This window comes from Schistocerca serialis, chromosome 3 (assembly GCF_023864345.2).
Source record: "Schistocerca serialis cubense isolate TAMUIC-IGC-003099 chromosome 3, iqSchSeri2.2, whole genome shotgun sequence".
NCBI lineage: Eukaryota > Metazoa > Arthropoda > Insecta > Orthoptera > Acrididae > Schistocerca > Schistocerca serialis.
In genome coordinates, this window is record NC_064640.1 from 1,045,068,540 (window position 1) to 1,045,088,491 (window position 19,952).

Consider the following 19,952-nt stretch of genomic DNA (forward strand, 5'->3'; position numbering starts at 1 on the left):
ATCGTCAATAAGAAGGACCAAGGGAAACAGTAAACCTGAAGTGAAGCATCATAATCTACAACTGGACTCACAATCGAGGTTCAAATCATAAAAAGTTAGAGTGTCAGTCCTCTTGTACTTAAGTCGGCATTGTGCCTTTTGCATTAAATTCGGATGCAATTTCTGTGTTTCATCGTCAATAAGATCGTCCAAGGAATACAGTTAACCAGAAGTGAAGAATCGGAATCGAAAACTGGACTCCCAAGCGTGGTTCAAATCATAGAATGTTAGAGTGTCAGTCCTCTTGTGTTTAAGTCGGCATTGTGTTTTTTGTATTAAATTCGGATGCAATTTCTATGTTTCATCGTCAATAAGAAGGTCCAAGGGATACAGTAAACCTGAAGTGAAGCATCGGAATCTAAAACTGGCCTCACAGGAGTGGTTCTAATCATAGAAAGTTAGAGTGTCAGTCCTCTTGTACTTAAGTCGGCAATGTGCCTTTTGTATTAAATTCGTATGCAATTTCTGTGTTTCATCGTCAATAAGAAGGTCCAAGTGATACAGTAAACTTGAAGTGAGCGCATCGGAATATATACTGGACTCACAGGAGAGGCTCAAATCATAGAAAGCTAGAGTGTAAGACGTCTTGTACTTAAGTCGGCATTGTGCATTTTGCATTAATTTCGGATGCAATTTCAGTGTTCCATCGTCAATAAGAAGGTCCAAGGGATACAGTAAACCTGAAGTAAAGCATCGGAATCTAAAACTGGACTCACAGGAGAGGTTCAAATCATAGAAAGTTACAGTGTCAGTCCTCGTGTACTTAAGTCGGCATTGTGACTTTTGTCTTAAATTCGGAAGCAATTTCTGTGCTTTATCGTCAATAAGAAGGCCCAAGGGATACAGTAAACCTGAAGTGAAGCATCGGAATCTAAAACTGGAATAACAGGAGAAGTTTAAATCATAGAAAGTTAGAGTGTCAGTCCTCTTGTACTTAAGCCAGCATTGTGCCTTTTGTATTAAATTCGGATGCAATATCTGTGTTTCATCGTCAATAAGAAGGTCCAAGGGATACAGTAAACCTGAGGTGAAGCATCGGAATCTAAAACTGGAATCACAGGAGAGGTTCAAATCTTAGAAAGTTAGAGTGTCAGTCATCTTGTACTTAAGCCGGCATTGTGCCTTTTGTATTAAATTCGGATGCAATTTCTGTGTTTCATCGTCAATAAGAAGGTCCAAGGGATACAGTAAACCTGAAGTGAAGCATCGGAATCAGAAACTGGACTCACAGGAGAGGTTCAAATCATAGAAAATTAGAGTGTCAGTTCTCTTGTACTTTAGTCGGCATTGTGCCTTTTGTATTAAATTCGGATGCAATTTCTGTTTTTCATCGTCAATAAGAAGGTCCAAGGGATACAGTAAACCTGAAGTGAAGCATCGGAATCTAAAACTGGCCTCACAGGAGTGGTTCTAATCATAGAAAGTTAGAGTGTCAGGCCCCTTGTACTTATGTCGGCAATGTGCCTTTTGTATTAAATTCGAATGCAATTTCTGTGTTTCATCGTCAATAAGAAGGTCCAAGTGATACAGTAAACTTGAAGAGAAGCATCGGAATATAAACTGGACTCACAGGGGAGGCTCAAAACATAGAAAGCTAGAGTGTAAGTCCTCTTGTACTTAAGTCGGCATTGTGCATTTTGTATTAAATTTGGATGCAATTTCTGTGTTTCATCGTCAATATGAAGGTCCAAGGGATACAGTAAACCTGAAGTAAAGCATCGGAATCTAAAACTGGACTCACAGGACAGGTTCCAATCATAGAAAGTTAGAGTGACAGTCCACTTGTACTTAAGTCACCATTGTGCCTTTTGTATTAAATTCGGATGCAATTTCTATGTTTCATCGTCAATATGAAGGTCCAAGGGACACAGTAAACCTGAAGTGAAGCAACAGAATCTAAAACTAAACTCATAGGAGTGGTTCAAATCATAGAAAGTTTGAGTGTCTGTCCCTTTGTACTTAAGTCGGCCTCGTGCCTTTTGTATTAATTTCGGATGCAATTTCTGTGTTTCATCGACAATAAGAAGGCCCAAGGGATACAGTAAACCTGAAGTGAAGCATCGGATACTAAAACTGGAATCACAGGAGAGGTTCAAATCATAGAAAGTTAGAGTGTCAGTCATCTTGCACTTAAGCCGGCATTGTGCCTTTTGTATTAAATTCGAATGCAATTTCTGTGTTACATCGTCAATAAGAAGGTCCAAGGGATACAGTTAACCTGAAGTGAAGCATCGGAATCTGAAACTGGACTCACAGGAGAGGTTGAAATCATAGAAAGTTAGAGTGTCAATCCTCTTGTACTTAAGTCGGCATTGTGCCTTTTGTATTAAATTCGGATGCAATTTCTGTGTTTCATCGTCAGCAAGAAGATCCAAGGGAAACAGTAAACTTGAAGTGAAGCATCGTAATCTACAACTGGACTCACAAGCGATGTTCAAATCATAAAAAGTCAGAGTGTCAGTCCTCTTGTACTTAAGTCGGCATTGTGCCTTTTGTATTAAATTCGGATGCAATTTCTGTGTTTCATCGTCAATAAGATCGTCCAAGGAATACAGTTAACCAGAAGTGAAGAATCGGAATCGAAAACTGGACTCCCAAGCGTGGTTCAAATCACAGAATGTTAGAGTGTCAGTCCTCTTGTGTTTAAGTCGGCATTGTGCCTTTACTATTAAAATCGGATGCAATTTCTGTGCTTCATCGTCAATAAGAAGGTCCAAGGGATACAGTAAACCTGAAGTGAAGCATCGGAATCTAAATTTGGCCTCACAGGAGTGGTTCTAATCATAGAAAGTTAAAGGGTCAGTCCTCTTGTACTTAAGTCGGCATTGTGCATTTTTTATTAAATTCGGATGCAATTTCTGTGTTTCATCGTCAATAAGAAGGTCCGAGGGATACAGTGAACCTGAAGTAAATCATCGGAATCTAAAACTGGACTCACAGGAGAGGTTCAAATCATAGAAAGTTAGAGTGTCAGTCCACTTGTACTTAAGTCGGCATTGTGACTTTGGTCTTAAATTCGGATGCAATTTCTGTGTCTCATCGTCAATAAGAAGGCCCAAGGGATACAGTAAACCTGAAGTGAAGAATCGGAATCAAAAACTGGAATAACAGGATAAGTTCAAATCATAGAAAGTTACAGTGTCTGTCCTCTTGTACTTAAGCCGGCATTGTGCCTTTTGTATTAAATTCGGATGCAATTTCTGTGTTTCGTCGTCAATAAGAAGGTCCAAGGGATACAGTAAACCTGAAGTGAAGCATCGGAATCAGAAACTGGACTCACAGGAGAGGTTCAAATCAAAGAAAATTAGAGTGTCAGTCCTCTTGTACTTAAGTCGGCATTGTGCCTTTTGTATTAAATTCGGATGCAATTTCTGTTTTTCATCGTCAATAAGAAGGTCCAAGGGATACAGTAAACCTGAAGTTAAGCATCGGAATCTAAAACTGGCCTCACAGGAGTGGTTCTAATCATAGAAAGTTAGAGTGTCAGTCCTCTTTACTTAAGTCGGCATTGTGACTTTTGTCTTAAATTCGGATGCAATTTCTGTGTTTCATCGTCAATAAGAAGGCCCAAGGGATACAGTAAACCTGAAGTGAAGCATCAGAATCTAAAACTGGAATAACAGGAGAAGTTCAAATCATAGAAAGTTAGAGTGTCAGTCCTCTTGTACTTAAGCCAGCATTGTGCCTTTTGTATTTAATTCGGATGCAATTTCTGTGTTTCATCGTCAATAAGAAGGTCCAAGGGATACAGTAAACCTGAAGTGAAGCATCGGAATCTAAAACTGGACTCACAGGAGTGGTTCAAATCATAGAAAGTTAGAGTGTCAGTCCTCTTGTATTTAAGTCGGCATTGTGCCTTTTGTATTTAATTCGTATGCAATTTCTGTGTTTCATCGTCAATAAGAAGGTCCAAGGGATACAGTAAACCTGAAGTGAAGCACCGGAATCTAAGACTGGACTCACAGGAGGGGTTAAAATCATAGAAAGTAATAGTGTCAGTCCTCTTACACTTAAGTCGGCATTGTGCCTTTTGTATTAAATTCGGATGCAATTTCTGTGTTTCATCGTCAATAAGTAGGCCCACGGGATACAGTAAACCTGAAGTGAAGCATCGGAATCGAAAATTGGAATCACAGGAGAAGTTCAAATCTTAGAAAGTTAGAGTGTCAGTGCTATTGTACTTAAGTCGGCATTGTGCATTTTGTATTAAATTCGGATGCAATTTCTGTGTTTCATCGTCAATAAGAAGGTCCAAGGGATACAGTAAACCTGAAGTAAAGCATCGGAATCTAAAACTGGCCTCACAGGAGTGGTTCTAATCATAGGAAGTTAGAGTGTCAGTCCTCTTGTACCTAAGTCGGCATTGTGAATTTTGTATTAAATTCGGATTTAATTTATGTGTTTCAGCGTTAATACGAAGGCCCAAGGGATACAGTAAACCTGAAGTGAAGCATCGGAATCTAAAACTGGAATCACAGCAGAAGTTCAAATCATAGAAAGTTAGAGTGTCAGTCCTCTTGTACTTAAGTCGGCATTGTGCCTTTTGCATTAAATACGGATGAAATTTCTGTGTTTAATCGTCAATAAGAAGGTCCAAGGGATACAGTAAACCTGAAGTGAAGCATCGGAATCTAAATCTGGCATCAGAGGAGTGGTTCAAATCATATAAAGTTAGAGTGTCAGTCCTCTTGTACTTAAGTCGGCATTGTGACTTTTGTCTTAAATTCGGATGCAATTTCTGTGTTTCATCGTCAATAAGAAGGCCCAAGGGATACAGTAAACCTGAAGTGAAGCATCGGAATCTAAAACTGGAATAACAGGAGAAGTTTAAATCATAGAAAGTTAGAGTGTCAGTCCTCTTGTACTTAAGCCAGCATTGTGCCTTTTGTATTAAATTCGGATGCAATTTCTGTGTTTCATCGTCAATAAGATCGTCCAAGGAATACAGTTAACCAGAAGTGAAGAATCGGAATCGAAAACTGGACTCCCAAGCGTGGTTCAAATCATAGAATGTTAGAGTGTCAGTCCTCTTGTGTTTAAGTCGGCATTGTGTTTTTTGTATTAAAGTCGGATTAAATTTCTATGTTTCATCGTCAATAAGAAGGTCCAAGGGATACAGTAAACCTGAAGTGAAGCATCGGAATCTAAAACTGGCCTCACAGGAGTGGTTCTAATCATAGAAAGTTAGAGTGTCAGTCCTCTTGTACTTAAGTCGGCAATGTGCCTTTTGTATTAAATTCGTATGCAATTTCTGTGTTTCATCGTCAATAAGAAGGTCCAAGTGATACAGTAAACTTGAAGTGAGCGCATCGGAATATATACTGGACTCACAGGAGAGGCTCAAATCATAGAAAGCTAGAGTGTAAGACGTCTTGTACTTAAGTCGGCATTGTGCATTTTGCATTAATTTCGGATGCAATTTCAGTGATCCATCGTAAATAAGAAGGTCCAAGGGATACAGTAAACCTGAAGTAAAGCATCGGAATCTAAAACTGGACTCACAGGAGAGGTTCAAATCGTAGAAAGTTACAGTGTCAGTCCTCGTGTACTTAAGTCGGCATTGTGACTTTTGTCTTAAATTCGGAAGCAATTTCTGTGCTTTATCGTCAATAAGAAGGCCCAAGGGATACAGTAAACCTGAAGTGAAGCATCGGAATCTAAAACTGGAATAACAGGAGAAGTTTAAATCATAGAAAGTTAGAGTGTCAGTCCTCTTGTACTTAAGCCAGCATTGTGCCTTTTGTATTAAATTCGGATGCAATTTCTGTGTTTCATCGTCAATAAAAAGGTCCAAGGGATACAGTAAACCTGAAGTGAAGCATCGGAATCTAAAACTGGAATCACAGGAGAGGTTCAAATCTTAGAAAGTTAGAGTGTCAGTCATCTTGTACTTAAGCCGGCATTGTGCCTTTTGTATTAAATTCGGATGCAATTTCTGTGTTTCATCGTCAATAAGAAGGTCCAAGGGATACAGTAAACCTGAAGTGAAGCATCGGAATCAGAAACTGGACTCACAGGAGAGGTTCAAATCATAGAAAATTAGAGTGTCAGTTCTCTTGTACTTTAGTCGGCATTGTGCCTTTTGTATTAAATTCGGATGCAATTTCTGTTTTTCATCGGCAATTAGAAGGTCCAAGGGATACAGTAAACCTGAAGTGAAGCATCGGAATCTAAAACTGGCCTCACAGGAGTGGTTCTAATCATAGAAAGTTAGAGTGTCAGGCCCCTTGTACTTATGTCGGCAATGTGCCTTTTGTATTAAATTCGAATGCAATTTCTGTGTTTCATCGTCTATAAGAAGGTCCAAGTGATACAGTAAACTTGAAGAGAAGCATCGGAATATAAACTGGACTCACAGGGGAGGCTCAAATCATAGCAAGCTAGAGTGTAAGTCCTCTTGTACTTAAGTCGGCATTGTGCATTTTGTATTAAATTTGGATGCAATTTCTGTGTTTCATCGTCAATATGAAGGTCCAAGGGATACAGTAAACCTGAAGTAAAGCATCGGAATCTAAAACTGGACTCACAGGACAGGTTCCAATCATAGAAAGTTAGAGTGACAGTCCACTTGTACTTAAGTCACCATTGTGCCTTTTGTATTAAATTCGGATGCAATTTCTATGTTTCATCGTCAATATGAAGGTCCAAGGGACACAGTAAACCTGAAGTGAAGCAACAGAATCTAAAACTAAACTCATAGGAGTGGTTCAAATCATAGAAAGTTTGAGTGTCTGTCCCTTTGTACTTAAGTCGGCCTCGTGCCTTTTGTATTAATTTCGGATGCAATTTCTGTGTTTCATCGACAATAAGAAGGCCCAAGGGATACAGTAAACCTGAAGTGAAGCATCGGATACTAAAACTGGAATCACAGGAGAGGTTCAAATCATAGAAAGTTAGAGTGTCAGTCATCTTGCACTTAAGCCGGCATTGTGCCTTTTGTATTAAATTCGGATGCAATTTCTGTGTTACATCGTCAATAAGAAGGTCCCAGGGATACAGTTAACCTGAAGTGAAGCATCGGAATCTGAAACTGGACTCACAGGAGAGGTTCAAATCATAGAAAGTTAGAGTGTCAATCCTCTTGTACTTAAGTCGGCATTGTGCCTTTTGTATTAAATTCGGATGCAATTTCTGTGTTTCATCGTCAGCAAGAAGATCCAAGGGAAACAGTAAACTTGAAGTGAAGCATCGTAATCTACAACTGGACTCACAAGCGATGTTCAAATCATAAAAAGTCAGAGTGTCAGTCCTCTTGTACTTAAGTCGGCATTGTGCCTTTTGTATTAAATTCGGATGCAATTTCTGTGTTTCATCGTCAATAAGATCGTCCAAGGAATACAGTTAACCAGAAGTGAAGAATCGGAATCGAAAACTGGACTCCCAAGCGTGGTTCAAATCACAGAATGTTAGAGTGTCAGTCCTCTTGTGTTTAAGTCGGCATTGTGCCTTTTCTATTAAAATCGGATGCAATTTCTGTGCTTCATCGTCAATAAGAAGGTCCAAGGGATACAGTAAACCTGAAGTGAAGCATCGGAATCTAAATTTGGCCTCACAGGAGTGGTTCTAATCATAGAAAGTTAAAGGGTCAGTCCTCTTGTACTTAAGTCGGCATTGTGCATTTTTTATTAAATTCGGATGCAATTTCTGTGTTTCATCGTCAATAAGAAGGTCCGAGGGATACAGTGAACCTGAAGTAAATCATCGGAATCTAAAACTGGACTCACAGGAGAGGTTCAAATCATAGAAAGTTAGAGTGTCAGTCCTCTTGTACTTAAGTCGGCATTGTGACTTTGGTCTTAAATTCGGATGCAATTTCTGTGTCTCATCGTCAATAAGAAGGCCCAAGGGATACAGTAAACCTGAAGTGAAGAATCGGAATCAAAAACTGGAATAACAGGATAAGTTCAAATCATAGAAAGTTACAGTGTCTGTCCTCTTGTACTTAAGCCGGCATTGTGCCTTTTGTATTAAATTCGGATGCAATTTCTGTGTTTCGTCGTCAATAAGAAGGTCCAAGGGATACAGTAAACCTGAAGTGAAGCATCGGAATCAGAAACTGGACTCACAGGAGAGGTTCAAATCAAAGAAAATTAGAGTGTCAGTCCTCTTGTACTTAAGTCGGCATTGTGCCTTTTGTATTAAATTCGGATGCAATTTCTGTTTTTCATCGTCAATAAGAAGGTCCAAGGGATACAGTAAACCTGAAGTTAAGCATCGGAATCTAAAACTGGCCTCACAGGAGTGGTTCTAATCATAGAAAGTTAGAGTGTCAGTCCTCTTTACTTAAGTCGGCATTGTGACTTTTGTCTTAAATTCGGATGCAATTTCTGTGTTTCATCGTCAATAAGAAGGCCCAAGGGATACAGTAAACCTGAAGTGAAGCATCAGAATCTAAAACTGGAATAACAGGAGAAGTTCAAATCATAGAAAGTTAGAGTGTCAGTCCTCTTGTACTTAAGCCAGCATTGTGCCTTTTGTATTTAATTCGGATGCAATTTCTGTGTTTCATCGTCAATAAGAAGGTCCAAGGGATACAGTAAACCTGAAGTGAAGCATCGGAATCTAAAACTGGACTCACAGGAGTGGTTCAAATCATAGAAAGTTAGAGTGTCAGTCCTCTTGTATTTAAGTCGGCATTGTGCCTTTTGTATTTAATTCGTATGCAATTTCTGTGTTTCATCGTCAATAAGAAGGTCCAAGGGATACAGTAAACCTGAAGTGAAGCACCGGAATCTAAGACTGGACTCACAGGAGGGGTTGAAATCATAGAAAGTTATAGTGTCAGTCCTCTTACACTTAAGTCGGCATTGTGCCTTTTGTATTAAATTCGGATGCAATTTCTGTGTTTCATCGTCAATAAGTAGGCCCACGGGATACAGTAAACCTGAAGTGAAGCATCGGAATCGAAAATTGGAATCACAGGAGAAGTTCAAATCTTAGAAAGTTAGAGTGTCAGTGCTATTGTACTTAAGTCGGCATTGTGCATTTTGTATTAAATTCGGATGCAATTTCTGTGTTTCATCGTCAATAAGAAGGTCCAAGGGATACAGTAAACCTGAAGTAAAGCATCGGAATCTAAAACTGGCCTCACAGGAGTGGTTCTAATCATAGGAAGTTAGAGTGTCAGTCCTCTTGTACCTAAGTCGGCATTGTGAATTTTGTATTAAATTCGGATGCAATTTATGTGTTTCAGCGTTAATACGAAGGCCCAAGGGATACAGTAAACCTGAAGTGAAGCATCGGAATCTAAAACTGGAATCACAGCAGAAGTTCAAATCATAGAAAGTTAGAGTGTCAGTCCTCTTGTACTTAAGTCGGCATTGTGCCTTTTGCATTAAATACGGATGAAATTTCTGTGTTTAATCGTCAATAAGAAGGTCCAAGGGATACAGTAAACCTGAAGTGAAGCATCGGAATCTAAATCTGGCATCAGAGGAGTGGTTCAAATCATATAAAGTTAGAGTGTCAGTCCTCTTGTACTTAAGTCGGCATTGTGCATTTTGTATTAAATTCGGATGCAATTTCTGTGTTTCATCGTCAATAAGAAGGTCCAAGGGATACAGTAAACCTGAAGTAAAGCATCGGAATCTAAAACTGGACTCACAGGAGAGGTTCAAATCATAGAAAGTTAGAGTGTCAGTCCTCTTGTACTTAAGTCGGCATTGTGACTTTTGTCTTAAATTCGGATGCAATTTCTGTGTTTCATCGTCAATAAGAAGGCCCAAGGGATACAGTAAACCTGAAGTGAAGCATCGGAATCTAAAACTGGAATAACAGGAGAAGTTTAAATCATAGAAAGTTAGAGTGTCAGTCCTCTTGTACTTAAGCCAGCATTGTGCCTTTTGTATTAAATTCGGATGCAATTTCTGTGTTTCATCGTCAATAAGAAGGTCCAAGGGATACAGTAAACCTGAAGTGAAGCATCGGAATCTAAAACTGGAATCACAGGAGAGGTTCAAATCATAGAAAGTTAGAGTGTCAGTCATCTTGTACTTAAGCCGGCATTGTGCCTTTTGTATTAAATTCGGATGCAATTTCTGTGTTTCATCGTCAATAAGAAGGTCCAAGGGATACAGTAAACCTGAAGTGAAGCATCGGAATCAGAAACTGGACTCACAGGACAGGTTCAAATCATAGAAAATTAGAGTGTCAGTCCTCTTGTACTTAAGTCGGCATTGTGCCTTTTGTATTAAATTCGGATGCAATTTCTGTTTTTCATCGTCAATAAGAAGGTCCAAGGGACACAGTAAACCTGAAGTGAAGCAACAGAATCTAAAACTAAACTCATAGGAGTGGTTCAAATCATAGAAAGTTTGAGTGTCTGTCCCTTTGTACTTAAGTCGGCCTCGTGCCTTTTGTATTAATTTCGGATGCAATTGCTGTGTTTCATCGACAATAAGAAGGCCCAAGGGATACAGTAAACCTGAAGTGAAGCATCGGATACTAAAACTGGAATCACAGGAGAGGTTCAAATCATAGAAAGTTAGAGTGTCAGTCATCTTGCACTTGAGCCGGCATTGTGCCTTTTGTATTAAATTCGGATGCAATTTCTGTGTTACATCGTCAATAAGAAGGTCCCAGGGATACAGTTAACCTGAAGTGAAGCATCGGAATCTGAAACTGGACTCACAGGAGAGGTTCAAATCATAGAAAGTTAGAGTGTCAATCCTCTTGTACTTAAGTCGGCATTGTGCCTTTTGTATTAAATTCGGATGCAATTTCTGTGTTTCATCGTCAGCAAGAAGATCCAAGGGAAACAGTAAACTTGAAGTGAAGCATCGTAATCTACAACTGGACTCACAAGCGATGTTCAAATCATAAAAAGTCAGAGTGTCAGTCCTCTTGTACTTAAGTCGGCATTGTGCCTTTTGTATTAAATTCGGATGCAATTTCTGTGTTTCATCGTCAATAAGATCGTCCAAGGAATACAGTTAACCAGAAGTGAAGAATCGGAATCGAAAACTGGACTCCCAAGCGTGGTTCAAATCACAGAATGTTAGAGTGTCAGTCCTCTTGTGTTTAAGTCGGCATTGTGCCTTTTCTATTAAAATCGGATGCAATTTCTGTGCTTCATCGTCAATAAGAAGGTCCAAGGGATACAGTAAACCTGAAGTGAAGCATCGGAATCTAAATTTGGCCTCACAGGAGTGGTTCTAATCATAGAAAGTTAAAGGGTCAGTCCTCTTGTACTTAAGTCGGCATTGTGCATTTTTTATTAAATTCGGATGCAATTTCTGTGTTTCATCGTCAATAAGAAGGTCCGAGGGATACAGTGAACCTGAAGTAAATCATCGGAATCTAAAACTGGACTCACAGGAGAGGTTCAAATCATAGAAAGTTAGAGTGTCAGTCCTCTTGTACTTAAGTCGGCATTGTGACTTTGGTCTTAAATTCGGATGCAATTTCTGTGTCTCATCGTCAATAAGAAGGCCCAAGGGATACAGTAAACCTGAAGTGAAGAATCGGAATCAAAAACTGGAATAACAGGATAAGTTCAAATCATAGAAAGTTACAGTGTCTGTCCTCTTGTACTTAAGCCGGCATTGTGCCTTTTGTATTAAATTCGGATGCAATTTCTGTGTTTCGTCGTCAATAAGAAGGTCCAAGGGATACAGTAAACCTGAAGTGAAGCATCGGAATCAGAAACTGGACTCACAGGAGAGGTTCAAATCAAAGAAAATTAGAGTGTCAGTCCTCTTGTACTTAAGTCGGCATTGTGCCTTTTGTATTAAATTCGGATGCAATTTCTGTTTTTCATCGTCAATAAGAAGGTCCAAGGGATACAGTAAACCTGAAGTTAAGCATCGGAATCTAAAACTGGCCTCACAGGAGTGGTTCTAATCATAGAAAGTTAGAGTGTCAGTCCTCTTTACTTAAGTCGGCATTGTGACTTTTGTCTTAAATTCGGATGCAATTTCTGTGTTTCATCGTCAATAAGAAGGCCCAAGGGATACAGTAAACCTGAAGTGAAGCATCAGAATCTAAAACTGGAATAACAGGAGAAGTTCAAATCATAGAAAGTTAGAGTGTCAGTCCTCTTGTACTTAAGCCAGCATTGTGCCTTTTGTATTTAATTCGGATGCAATTTCTGTGTTTCATCGTCAATAAGAAGGTCCAAGGGATACAGTAAACCTGAAGTGAAGCATCGGAATCTAAAACTGGACTCACAGGAGTGGTTCAAATCATAGAAAGTTAGAGTGTCAGTCCTCTTGTATTTAAGTCGGCATTGTGCCTTTTGTATTTAATTCGTATGCAATTTCTGTGTTTCATCGTCAATAAGAAGGTCCAAGGGATACAGTAAACCTGAAGTGAAGCACCGGAATCTAAGACTGGACTCACAGGAGGGGTTGAAATCATAGAAAGTTATAGTGTCAGTCCTCTTACACTTAAGTCGGCATTGTGCCTTTTGTATTAAATTCGGATGCAATTTCTGTGTTTCATCGTCAATAAGTAGGCCCACGGGATACAGTAAACCTGAAGTGAAGCATCGGAATCGAAAATTGGAATCACAGGAGAAGTTCAAATCTTAGAAAGTTAGAGTGTCAGTGCTATTGTACTTAAGTCGGCATTGTGCATTTTGTATTAAATTCGGATGCAATTTCTGTGTTTCATCGTCAATAAGAAGGTCCAAGGGATACAGTAAACCTGAAGTAAAGCATCGGAATCTAAAACTGGCCTCACAGGAGTGGTTCTAATCATAGGAAGTTAGAGTGTCAGTCCTCTTGTACCTAAGTCGGCATTGTGAATTTTGTATTAAATTCGGATGCAATTTATGTGTTTCAGCGTTAATACGAAGGCCCAAGGGATACAGTAAACCTGAAGTGAAGCATCGGAATCTAAAACTGGAATCACAGCAGAAGTTCAAATCATAGAAAGTTAGAGTGTCAGTCCTCTTGTACTTAAGTCGGCATTGTGCCTTTTGCATTAAATACGGATGAAAATTCTGTGTTTAATCGTCAATAAGAAGGTCCAAGGGATACAGTAAACCTGAAGTGAAGCATCGGAATCTAAATCTGGCATCAGAGGAGTGGTTCAAATCATATAAAGTTAGAGTGTCAGTCCTCTTGTACTTAAGTCGGCATTGTGCATTTTGTATTAAATTCGGATGCAATTTCTGTGTTTCATCGTCAATAAGAAGGTCCAAGGGATACAGTAAACCTGAAGTAAAGCATCGGAATCTAAAACTGGACTCACAGGAGAGGTTCAAATCATAGAAATTTAGAGTGTCAGTCCTCTTGTACTTAAGTCGGCATTGTGACTTTTGTCTTAAATTCGGATGCAATTTCTGTGTTTCATCGTCAATAAGAAGGCCCAAGGGATACAGTAAACCTGAAGTGAAGCATCGGAATCTAAAACTGGAATAACAGGAGAAGTTTAAATCATAGAAAGTTAGAGTGTCAGTCCTCTTGTACTTAAGCCAGCATTGTGCCTTTTGTATTAAATTCGGATGCAATTTCTGTGTTTCATCGTCAATAAGAAGGTCCAAGGGATACAGTAAACCTGAAGTGAAGCATCGGAATCTAAAACTGGAATCACAGGAGAGGTTCAAATCATAGAAAGTTAGAGTGTCAGTCATCTTGTACTTAAGCCGGCATTGTGCCTTTTGTATTAAATTCGGATGCAATTTCTGTGTTTCATCGTCAATAAGAAGGTCCAAGGGATACAGTAAACCTGAAGTGAAGCATCGGAATCAGAAACTGGACTCACAGGACAGGTTCAAATCATAGAAAATTAGAGTGTCAGTCCTCTTGTACTTAAGTCGGCATTGTGCCTTTTGCATTAAATTCGGATGCAATTTCTGTTTTTCATCGTCAATAAGAAGGTCCAAGGGATACAGTAAACCTGAAGTGAAGCATCGGAATCTAAAACTGGCCTCACAGGAGTGGTTCTAATCATAGAAAGTTAGAGTGTCAGTCCTCTTGTACTTATGTCGGCAATGTGCCTTTTGTATTAAATTCGAATGCAATTTCAGTGTTTCATCGTCAATAAGAAGGTCCAAGTGATACAGTAAACTTGAAGTGAAGCATCGGAATATAAACTGGACTCACAGGAGAGGCTCAAATTATAGAAAGCTAGAGTGTAAGTCCTCTTGTACTTAAGTCGGCATTGTGCATTTTGTATTAAATTTGGATGCAATTTCTGTGTTTCATCGTCAATATGAAGGTCCAAGGGATATAGTAAACCTGAAGTAAAGCATCGGAATCTAAAACTGGACTCAAAGGACAGGTTCAAATCATAGAAAGTTAGAGTGTCAGTCCTCTTGTACTTAAGTCGGCATTGTGACTTTTGTCTTAAATTCGGATGCAATTTCTGTGTTTCATCGTCAATAAGAAGGCCCAAGGGATACAGTAAACCTGAAGTGAAGCATCGGAATCTAAAACTGGAATCACAGGAGAAGTTCAAATCTTAGAAAGTTAGAGTGTCAGTGCTATTGTACTTAAGTCGGCATTGTGCATTTTGTATTAAATTCGGATGCAATTTCTGTGTTTCATCGTCAATAAGAAGGTCCAAGTGGTACAGTACACCTGAAGTGAAACATCGGAATCTAAAACTGGACTCACAGGAGAGGTTCAAATCATAGCAACTTAGAGTGGCAGTACTCTTGTACTTAAGTCGGCATTGTGCCTTTTGTATTAAATTCGGATGCAATTTCTGTGTTTCATCGTCCTTGAGAAGGTCCAAGGGATACAGTAAACCTGTAGTGAAGCATCGGCATCTAAGAATGGACTCACAGGAGAGGTTCAAATCATAGAAAGTTAGAGTGTCAGTCCTCTTGTACTTAAGTCGCCATTGTGCCTTTTGTATTAAATTCGGATGCAATTTCTGTGTTTCATCGTCAATAAGAAGATCCAAGGGATACAGTAAACCTGAAGTGAAGCATCGGAAACTAAAACTGGAATCACAGGAGAGGTTCAAATCATAGAAAGTTAGAGAGTCAGTCATCTTGCACGTAAGCCAGCATTGTGCCTTTTGTATTAAATTCGGATGCAATTTCTGTGTTTCATCGTCAATAAGTAGGCCCACGGGATACAGTAAACCTGAAGTGAAGCATCGGAATCTAAAACTGGAATCACAGGAGAAGTTCAAATCTTAGAAAATTAGAGTGTCAGTGCTATTGTACTTAAGTTGGCATTGTGCATTTTGTATTAAATTCGGATGCAATTTCTGTGTTTCATCGTCAATAAGAAGGTCCAAGGGATACAGTAAACCTGAAGTAAAGCATCGGAATCTAAAACTGGCCTCACAGGAGTGTTTCTAATCATAGGAAGTTAGAGTGTCAATCCTCTTGTACCTAATTCGGCATTGTGCATTTTGTATTAAATTCGGATGCAATTTCTGTGTTTCATCGTCAATAAGAAGGTCCAAGTGATACAGTACACCTGAAGTGAAACATCGGAATCTAAAACTGGACTCACAGGAGAGGTTCAAATCATAGCAACTTAGAGTGTCAGTCCTCTTGTACTTAAGTCGGCATTGTGCCTTTTGTATTAAATTCGGATGCAATTTCTGTGTTTCATCGTCAATGAGAAGGTCCTAGGGATACAGTAAACCTGTAGTGAAGCATCGGCATCTAAGAATGGACTCACAGGAGAGGTTCAATTCATAGAAAGTTAGAGTGTCAGTCCTCTTGTACTTAAGTCGCCATTGTGCCTTTTGTATTAAATTCGGATGCAATTTCTGTGTTTCATCGTCAATAAGAAGATCCAAGGGATACAGTAAACCTGAAGTGAAGCATCGGAATCTAAAACTGGCCTCACAGGAGTGGTTCAAATCATAGAAAGTTTGAGTGTCAGTCCCTTTGTACTTAAGTTGGCCTTGTGCCTTTTGTATTAAATTCGGATGCAATTTCTGTGTTTCATCGTCAATAAGAAGGCCCAAGGGATACAGTAAACCTGAAGTGAAGCATCGGAAACTAAAACTGGAATCACAGGACAGGTTCAAATCATAGAAAGTTAGAGTGTCAGTCATCTTGCACGTAAGCCGGCATTGTGCCTTTTGTATTAAATTGGGATGCAATTTCTGTGTTACATCGTCAATAAGAAGGTCCAAGGGATACAGTTAACCTGAAGTGAAGCATCGGAATCTGAAACTGGACTCACAGGAGAGGTTGAAATCATATACAGTTAGAGTGTCTGTCCTCTTGTACTTAAGTCGGCATTGTGCCTTTTGTATTAAATTCGGATGCAATTTCTGTGTTTCATCGTCAAAAAGACGGTCAAGGAAACAGATAACCTGAAGTGAAGCATCGGAATCTAAAACTGGAATCACAGCAGAAGTTCAAATCATAGAAAGTTAGAGTGTCAGTCCTCTTGTACTTAAGCCGGCATTGTGCCTTTTGTATTAAATTCAGATGCAATTTCTGTGTTTCATCGTCAATAAGAAGGTCCAAGGGATACAGTAAACCTGAAGTGAAGCATCGGAATCTAAACTGGACTCACAGGAGAGGTTCAAATCATAGAAAGTTAGAGTGGCTGTACTCTTGTACTTAAGTCGGCATTGTGTCTTTTGCATTAAATACGGATGAAATTTCTGTGTTTCATCGTCAATAAGAAGGTCCAAGGGATACAGTAAACCTGAAGTGAAGCATCGGAATCTAAATCTGGCCTCAGAGGAGTGGTTCAAATCATATAAAGTTAGAGTGTCAGTCCTCTTGTACTTAAGTCGGCATTGTGACTTTTGTCTTAAATTCGGATGCAATTTCTGTGTTTCATCGTCAATAAGAAGGCCCAAGGGATACAGTAAACCTGAAGTGAAGCATCGGAATCTAAAGCTGGAATAACAGGAGAAGTTTAAATCATAGAAAGTTAGAGTGTCATTCCTCTTGTACTTAAGCCAGCATTGTGCCTTTTGTATTAAATTCGGATGCAATTTCTGTGTTTCATCGTCAATAAGAAGGTCCAAGGGATACAGTAAACCTGAAGTGAAGCATCGGAATCTAAAACTGGAATCACAGGAGAGGTTCAAATCATAGAAAGTAAGAGTGTCAGTCATCTTGTACTTAAGCCGGCATTGTGCCTTTTGTATTAAATTCGGATGCATTTTCTGTGTTTCATCGTCAATAAGAAGGTCCAAGGGATACAGTAAACCTGAAGTGAAGCATCGGAATCAGAAACTGGACTCACAGGAGAGGTTCAAATCATAGAAAATTAGAGTGTCAGTCCTCTTGTACTTAAGTCAGCATTGTGCCTTTTGTATTAAATTCGGATGCAATTTCTGTTTTTCATCGTCAATAAGAAGGTCCAAGGGATACAGTAAACCTGAAGTGAAGCATCGGAATCTAAAACTGGCCTCACAGGAGTGGTTCTAATCATAGAAAGTTAGAGTGTCAGTCCTCTTGTACTTATGTCGGCAATGTGCCTTTTGTATTAAATTCGAATTCAATTTCTGTGTTTCATCGTCAATAAGAAGGTCCAAGTGATACAGTAAACTTGAAGTGAAGCATCGGAATATAAACTGGTCTCACAGGAGAGGCTCAAATCATAGAAAGCTAGAGTGTAAGTCCTCTTGCACTTAAGTCGGCATTGTGCCTTTTGTATTAAATTCGGATGCAATTTCTGAGTTTCATCGTCAATAAGTAGGCCCACGGGATACAGTAAACCTGAAGTGAAGCATCGGAATCTATAACTGGAATCACAGGAGAAGTTCAAATCTTAGAAAGTTAGAGTGTCAGTGCCATTGTACTTAAGTCGGCATTGTGCAGTTTGTATTAAATTCGGATGCAATTTCTGTGTTTCATCGTCAATAAGAAGGTCCAAGGGATACAGTAAACCTGAAGTAAAGCATCGGAATCTAAAACTGGCCTCACAGGAGTGGTTCTAATCATAGGAAGTTAGAGTGTCAGTCCTCTTGTACTTAAGTCGGCATTGTGCATTTTGTATTATATTCGGATGCAATTTCTGTGTTTCATCGTCAATAAGAAGGTCCAAGTGGTACAGTACACCTGAAGTGAAACATCGGAATCTAAAACTGGACTCACAGGAGAGGTTCAAATCATAGCAACTTAGAGTGTCAGTACTCTTGTACTTAAGTCGCCATTGTGCCTTTTGTATTAAATTCGGATGCAATTTCTGTGTTTCATCGTCAATAAGAAGATCCAAGGGATACAGTAAACCTGAAGTGAAGCATCGGAATCTAAAACTGGCCTCACAGGAGTGGTTCAAATCATAGAAAGATTGAGTGTCAGTCCCTTTGTACTTAAGTCGGCCTTGTGCCTTTTGTATTAAATTCGGATGCAATTTCTGTGTTTCATCGTCAATAAGAAGGCCCAAGGGATACAGTAAACCTGAAGTGAAGCATCGGAAACTACAACTGGAATCACAGGAGAGGTACAAATCATAGAAAGTTAGAGTGTCAGTCATCTTGCACGTAAGCCGGCATTGTGCCTTTTGTATTAAATTGGGATGCAATTTCTGTGTTACATCGTCAATAAGAAGGTCCAAGAGATACAGTTAACCTGAAGTGAAGCATCGGAATCTGAAACTGGACTCACAGGAGAGGTTGAAATCATATACAGTTAGAGTGTCTGTCCTCTTGTACTTAAGTCGGCATTGTGCCTTTTGTATTAAATTCGGATGCAATTTCTGTGTTTCATCGTCAATAAGAAGGTCAAGGAAACAGTTAACCTGAAGTGAAGCATCGTAATCTACAACTGGACTCACAAGCGAGGTTCAAATCATAAAAAGTTAGAGTGTCAGTCCTCTTGTACTTAAGTCGGCATTGTGCCTTTTGTATTAAGTTCGGATGCAATTTCTGTGTTTCATCGTCAATAAGATCGTCCAAGGAATACAGTTAACCAGAAGTGAAGAATCGGAATCGAAAACTGGACTCCCAAGCGTGGTTAAAATCATAGAATGTTAGAGTGTCAGTCCCCTTGTGTTTAAGTCGGCATTGTGCCTTTTGTATTAAAAACGGATGCAATTTCTGTGCTTCATCGTCAATAAGAAAGTCCAAGGCATACAGTAAACCTGAAGTGAAGCATCGGAATCTAAAACAGGACCCCCAGGAGAGGTTCAAATCATAGAAAATTAGAGTGTCAGTCCTCTTGTACTTAAGTCGCCATTGTGCTTTTTGTATTAAATTCGGATGCGATTTCTGTGATTCATCGTCAATAAGAAGGCCCAAGGGATACAGTAAACCTGAAGTGAATCATCGGAATCTAAAACTGGAATCACAGGAGAGGTTCAAATCATAGAAAGGTAGAGTGTCAGTCATCTTGTACTTAAGCCGAATTGTGCCTATTGTATTAAATTCGGATGCAATTTCTGTGTTTCATCGTCAATAAGAAGGTCCAAGGGATACAGTTAACCTGAAGTGAAGCATCGGAATCAGAAACTGGACTCACAGGAGAGGTTCAAATCATAGAAAGTTAGAGTGTCAGTCCTCTTGTACTTAAGTCGGCAATGTGCCTTTTGTATTAAATTCGTATGCAATTTCTGTGTTTCATCGTCAATAAGATGGTCCAAGTGATACAGTAAACTTGAATTGAAGCATCGGAATATAAACTGGACTCACAGGAGAGGCTCAAATCATAGAAAGCTAGAGTGTAAGTCCTCTTGTACTTAAGTCGCATTGTGCATTTTGTATTAAATTCGGATGCAATTTCTGTGTTTCATCGTCAATAAGAAGGTCCAAGGGATACAGTAAACCTGAAGTAAAGCATCGCAATCTAAAACTGGACTCACAGGAGAGGTTCATATCATAGAAAGTTAGAGTGTCAGTCCTGTTGTACTTAAGTCGGTATTGTGACTTTTGTATTGAATTCGGATGCAATTTATGTGTTTCATCGTCAATAAGAAGGCCCAAGGGATACAGTAAACCTGAAGTGAAGCATAAGAATCTAAAACTGGAATAACAGGAGATGTTCAAATCATAGAAAGTTAGAGTGTCAGTGCTTTTGTACTTAAGCCAACATT